Below are 7011 nucleotides of genomic sequence, written 5' to 3'. Positions count from 1 at the left end.
AATTAAATTAAAGATAAAAGGTTATATTTTTCAAGAAAATATTTTCGTGAATATACTTTATAATGATTATGTCATATATTTTCAAAACACTCTTTTTAATACCACCCCTTTAAAATAGGAAGTAGAATGTGATTTATCTAGAAAGCTCTCATTTTAGTATCGCTTTTTAGATGAAAGTAACTTAACTGTTTCTTAATTCGACTAAAAGCAAAATAAATCGAATAGCAAAATCTCAATAGGGATGACGACAATTTTTTATTTCAGTGTCCGTCTTGTAGTTTTCTGTATAATAATGGATACGTATTTTTTTATTTGTCCCGCAATCAAAAATTTACCAAATTACAGTGAATGAAACTTACGCGTGACGTCACGATTATGTATAAATTTTACCATATCGTTACGTCACAAACTTCATAGCAGTTAATCTTTAGTTTGTCAATTCTAGTTTTTCAGAAAAAGGAAAAAATACGTGTCTCATACTTTTCAATTATCTAACCGAGGGACTAATTAGATATTTTCCTTTTATACCCAGTCGACATTGCTATTAAACTGTTGATAGACCCTTACACATAAAATCTTATAAAGATCTAAGAATAAATCTAATAATAATACATGTTCAGCATTTATTAGGTAAACTTAGATAGCGTCTAGGTTTCCTTCCTTCTATTAAGCTAATGGCAAAGAGCTTTGTAAATGCCGAATTAAAGAACCCTCCAATATACCTAACGGTGTTTAATAAATTTGAGGTTTACAATTTAGAACAAAATTGCATGAGCAGTGCCCTTACTATGAAACTCTTAAAGCAGGTCCTTCTTAACCGTGAAAGCGAAGCACCGCTACGTACATCATCGTGCCCTCTCGCTCCCACAGTTAGACTAAACGTGCGTTAAAGAGTTCGTAGTACAGGCATAGTTTACAAGTAGGTGCGTATTTTGCCAAAATACCGAATTGATTTGTAAAAATATAGTTTGTATGTTTATAGTAAATAGATCACATTTCTCTTCGTCTGTTTCACTTGATACTGTGCTGGTATTGTATAGTTTAGTAAGTTTTAGTCTCTTAAACTAATTACCTACTTGTATGTGTTCGAGTGATGTCGGGAAATATAATATTATGATCATATTCTGTGATCAAAATGACTTTGATGGAGAGTGGAAATGCCAAATTATGTGGGACAGCAAATTGTAGAGAAAAGATGTGACCAACCAGTAGCTGTTAACCCGGTGTTTTCAGAACATGTTCTAGATAAGAATATGCAAATGACTGCACTTCACACTAATATTACAAATGCCAAAGTATGTGAGTGTGTTCTTATGTATATTTGTTACAAACTTCACGCTGGCTAGCTACGTAGCTGTCACCTTAAATTATCACCTGTGTTATTTTTAATACGACTTTGTTAAAGAAGAGTAATGTTTTTGCTGCTATAACCGACATCCAGGCGCGCGAAACCATAAACATACATATGAATTGGGACACTAATGTAAATATTTCGTTTTCGACGTCACTCAAACACGTTGTTCTAAAATCTATAACTGTAATACTCTTTAGACGAGCAATTTCAACTACTTACTGTTGTATCTCTATATCTAGTCATTTTATGTGTATTGTGATCGGTGTGATTAAAATGTATCAAAAAAACTATTTTTGGTTTTATTTCCGATGGTCTGGTTTAGTCTGGTTTACTACAAATACTGCCAATTTTGCTATTTACAATGGCCGATGAATCAAATGATACTGTTTGTATTCTATAAAGCATTTTCTCTATATAATAATTGAAAATTCAGTATAGGACTGTACACTCAAGATCAATTTCCAATCATTGTGTTGGAAAAATGCGAAAAGGAATAATTTCAAATTTAATCCAATTGTCATTCATTCATCGGCCATTGTAAATAGCAGTATCGGGGCCTTGATCATGTAACTGCAGTTACAGGATCATTTGTTTATCAATGAAACCAGAGATAGAAAAAAACTTTGTTCAATTGTGTTTATATCATGGTTAAAATAATGAAAGAGAAGAGAATAATCATAAAATAAGAGGGTCCCTAAAAAAATGTAACTAAGTACCTTCATCATAAACTGTACCTTTCCTATTTGTAAAAATAAATCAATATTTCCAGAGTCACACACAATAATTTTTCATTTAAGATCTAGATTATCCTTGCCTATTTTTTTTGTCTTGTCTGTCTATCTTTTTTTATACGACTCCCGCACTAAGGAATTTAATCCTTGTGTCGCGGGGGGTTTACAAACATACAACTCACATGCACAAAGACACCCAATTTTATCAATTTATTCTATTTTTTTCCTTATTGTCACCATATGCCTATAGATAAAATCAACTGAAACAACATTCAAGACACTTAATACAGGATCCATCACAATAGCCTTCGAAACGAAATCCATGACAGCACTGAAGAGACTCACAACAGCCGGCACACCACGATTCACCACAAATATTACTTCAGAACGGCTACATATTACCTACATCAACTATTGCCTCTACCTACTATCTACTCACACGCAGTTTCAAACGCGGAGAGAGATTCTTCTTGGAGCCGCCGTAATTCTTCTTGATGGTTTTCCGTGATCCCATTTTCCGTATTTTCGAAACTAATTGCTTCCTTCGCAGGTTGAGTTGTTATAGCTGGTTGTTCTGGGTTTTCTGACATATTTTTGTGTAATAATACTAGTCTAAGCGGTCACACCGCTTGGCAATTCCATCTTATGTCTTCTTGAGCACGAGTAACCGGTTCGGTCAAAGCATTCCGATAAATCACCTATTATATTTTTTGGTAGTTAAATACAGAAGGTCAGGCTAATTATGATCTAATCTTGAGTCTGATATAGATAAACTGGATTTCATTGGAGTATATTTTTAGTTAATAAGTCTTGAGCGGTTACGAATATGGGATAACCGATATACATAAGTGTAGGTATGTTTTTATTTTATACGAAACCTACTTAAGACTAAGCAATTGACGTCTCAAAAATGAAAATGGAAAGAAGAACATTTTAGATAAAAATAAAATTTGCAGGAACCCTTCTGTCTTCGGACTCAATGTAAACCTAAACGTCATGATAAGGAAACATAAAACTATCTAACTATCCTATGTGGTAATCCTGGCCATAAACTACCTATCTGTCTACCAAGCTTCGTCTAAATCCGTTGAGTGGTTCTTGCGTAAAAGAGGAACAAACATCCATAGGTAAATACAAACTTTCGCGCTTATAATATTAATGGAATGTGGCAAGTCGAGTTATTTATGCTGAAGACTTTTGTTGCCCTGGCGATTGTGTGTTATCGTCACTGATTTATACTTCAGTGAAAAGAAAATTAGTCGTAAGATAATACAAAACATCAAAAAAGCTTGCCGCAGTTGGGCTCGTCCGGGATTTGAACCCGGGACCTCTCGCACCCTAAGCGAAAATCATACCCCTAGACCAACGAGCCACGTAACGTAAGGCCGTAATTTGGTAGTCACAATAAAAACAGATGGCAAAAATCTAACCGATTTTTTTTTTTAATAACATTATGAGGTTTTTTTGATAACATTATTAGCAACTCGAATACAGAGATTTCCATTCTAATACGTTTTACTAACATTTTAGTAGACGCTCCGCATCTTTTGTTCTACAGCCACGTTTTAGATAATGTTATTTTTATTGGAGGAAAACAAAATCTATAGGTAGTTTTAGAGTTCACTAAATCCATCACACAAAAAAAGCCTTCCATTCCTCAGTATAATATAAGTCAATAGATATACTTATACATAAGCAAAAACAGGATTTTCCGCACTCGAATATGACTCACTTGCCACTTGCCCGGGGAATCAGCCTGATAAATAAAGATAACATAGTTACAAATAGCATGGTGTTGATCTGATCATGATTCATGTTATATACATAATGAATATAAATAAAGGCTGATGTAATTAATGTATGGATTGTATACTTACTGCTGATGCTGTATGAATTGACAATAGTGCTTTGTTAAAAATAAAAAAAAACATTAAGTAATCGTAATCGAATTTAGGATGTTTTTAGTCGGCGGAGGTCCGTCATATCCGTTGGAGTGAAGCGTTAAGGCCACTATGGAGCGGGGGTGTATCACAGAAACGGTACGTCTTAGTATCACATTTGTCAGGGGTCAAAAAGCTCGTTTATAAAATCGGCAAAGACTACGATGCTAACTTCTTTTTGTGGTACCAACTCATACCAACGGTTGAAAATCATTTGGACTATTTATATAGGACGATGCAATAGGAAAGGATTGTTTTTTTAATACGATAATAATCATGCCTCATAGTCATACAGTCCGCTCCTAAAATGATTCACTAACCCCAGTGATACAGTTTAATTTATATATTGGATGAGTATCAGATAAAATAAAACAATAGTTAGTTATAAATCAGTTGCATTTGTAATGCAGGTAACATCAAACATTGATAAACTTTAATATATGAAATAAAAGCATTTCCCTTATTTCTAATATAATATTATTATAGTAATTGTTCATCATACTTATCAGTACAACAACAGTTGGCACAGTTATCAGTTCTATAATAATCTTTATAATTATGATTAGCATAAATACAATTATTAAAAAAAATAACCTTTACAATATGTTAAATATTGAATTTCGAATAAAAACAATCTAACAAAAATAAAAATATAACTAAATTGTTGTTTACAGTACAAACATGGACAGAGATTCAATTAAAAGCATTCGAATTAAACTCATCCTCCCAAGAAAATTTGGAAAATGTTGTCATTTACTTTCCCTTACACTAATAAGCACTTCAATTAGTCTGAATTTATAACAGCCATATAATATAATTCATACAAAATAAGTGCAAAAACACACAATAAACTTCATCCTTAGCACAATAATAAAACCTTTAGAAAATATAAGTAGCATATAAAACTGTCATGGAAGCGCAAAATTAACAAATACAGCTAGCTTCAATTTTCTATTGATAATGACTAAACATCAACACACACGCCGCAAGAGAAGCAGGCTTCGAGACAATTGGCACAGCCATCATCACAACAGGCCTCACAGCATCCGGTACAACACTCGCCGTCACAACAGCACTCATCACCACAACCAGCGTGACAGCAACCATCATCACAACATCCGTTATTACACCAGGGTACCGTGAAACAATTATGCAAAACAGTGCATCTTATAGCCTCAATACACATATCTATACAGTTTGAGAAGTCCTCACCATGACAGCAGTCTTCTCTTGCCTTCTTCTGTACTTCTTCTTGTTCTAGTAATTTGTTTGGGTCTTTTTGAGACATGTCCGCATTCTGTTGTTTGATTAACTCATGAAGCTCGTTATCAGAAGCAAGTGCTTCAGGGTTGTTTATGGGTTGAGTAGTAATGACTGGTGGCTCTGGTTTTTCCGCCATTTTTCTTTTTATATTTTTTTTTGCTAGTTTGCTTCAGATAAATTTTTATCAGATCATAATAGTTTATGTTAACTTTATCTTACTTTTAAATATAAGTAAAATATTGAGGATTAATTTATTTCTGGAACAAAAGGCATTTTTATGTTTGATAATATTACTTATGCATATAAAAATAGCCTATAACAAATCTACATAAAAATATTCAAAAAAGTTGGTCCAGCCCTTTGAAAGCAGATTAATAACAATGTGCGACAATTTTGTTAATTATTAAAATAATAAAATCAAACTTTTCTAGCTCCCCGAATAATAAAATCTGAAAGTATAACAAAAAAATATTAAAAGTAGGGTCAGTGGGTCATCTAAAATTGAGTTTGATCTTTTACCAAACATAAAGTTTATACAGTTTGCTATACTTACATACATTGACAGTCAACATAACTGGAAACTTGTCTGTTTGTTCACCACAACAACACGTTTAGTTAAAATTTAACATATTGAACTGGTATAACCTCTGTTACTTGATCTCCATACTGTATTACTATACTCTTTGCTTGATCTCCAATGAGTCCAAACGGAACAGGTAAATAAAATAAGAGCACTAAAAGGCACAGCACAACTTGGCATGAAGTTGCTTTGGCGCTTCGCAACTTGTGATAGTGTGGGTGAATTGAATACCTACCCAGCCAGCTATAAAAACATACAAGGATCACTGACAGCTTTTTGACAGGAGCCAGAATACTGAGTGACCAGTGCATAAGTTTATTTTCCCACATTGAAGGTTGAATTAATGCTATATTTTTACCTCTGTATCTTAACGTAGTACAGAGTACATTAAGTGGCAATATATCATCAGTTTTTATTGTCAGAAACCAGAAAAGGAAAGAGAAATCATACTTTTTTATTAAGTGTCTAAGCATTTTTTTGTTCTCTGCGATAAAAATGAATATTATGTTGTATCGTAGTTTTCTTTTAAACTTTAAGCTCGCTTTTCTTAACTATTAGCATACCTATCGGTCAAAATGTCATCTGGACAGCTTTTAATTAAACTTTATAACAATCTTCCTCATTAGTTCACAATGCTAAAAAAACGACCACTTTCCAAGTAACTTCAAAATGACTTTAAATAGGATAAGGAAAGCCCCTTATGGCTGGTGATAAACTCGGTTAATAAAATGTTAACTCAGTTTATTAATATTTAGATTATTTATGATATTAAAGGTTCTAAACAGAAATGACTTATAAAAAGCAGAAAAAGGTGTTTTAAGACTTTTCGTAAAACATTAAATTTTACATATAATTAGTTACTACAGTATTTCATTTAAAATGTATTGGTAACAGGAAAATACATTTTCTATCATCGAGCACGTACTTACGCATTGTTATTTTAATTTCAGTTATTATTGCCTTGTTGACCGTTATTAAAATGGCCTTGTTTCGATTGCCGAGTATTATAATAATTATTGTAATATCAATGCATACCGAATGGTTCCTGCTTACCCAAGCTTTTTAGTTATTATTTTCCGGAAAAACTAACCTAGAACATAACATTTTTGTATAGATGCAGTCAGTAAATAATCCAGCTCAGTA

At 32.8% G+C, this 7011-nt stretch overlaps 1 long non-coding RNA gene and 1 other non-coding gene across 2 annotated transcripts; both read right to left on the bottom strand.

Moving 5' to 3' along the window:
- Positions 1–3385: 3385 nt before the first annotated feature.
- Positions 3386–3457, bottom strand: Trnap-agg. The gene has a single exon. It is a non-coding gene; the product is annotated as a tRNA-Pro (tRNA).
- Positions 3458–4403: 946 nt separating this feature from the next.
- Positions 4404–6518, bottom strand: LOC113498969. Its single transcript, XR_003401054.1, has 2 exons — positions 5842–6518; positions 4404–5545 (listed from the first exon to the last, which is right to left on the bottom strand). It is a non-coding gene; the product is annotated as an uncharacterized LOC113498969 (long non-coding RNA).
- Between the last annotated feature and the right edge of the window lie 493 nt (positions 6519–7011).

The sequence above is a fragment of the Trichoplusia ni genome, chromosome 1 (assembly GCF_003590095.1).
Source record: "Trichoplusia ni isolate ovarian cell line Hi5 chromosome 1, tn1, whole genome shotgun sequence".
NCBI lineage: Eukaryota > Metazoa > Arthropoda > Insecta > Lepidoptera > Noctuidae > Trichoplusia > Trichoplusia ni.
The sequence above is the reverse complement of the archived record's forward strand: the minus strand, read 5'-3'. Positions and strand labels throughout refer to the sequence as shown.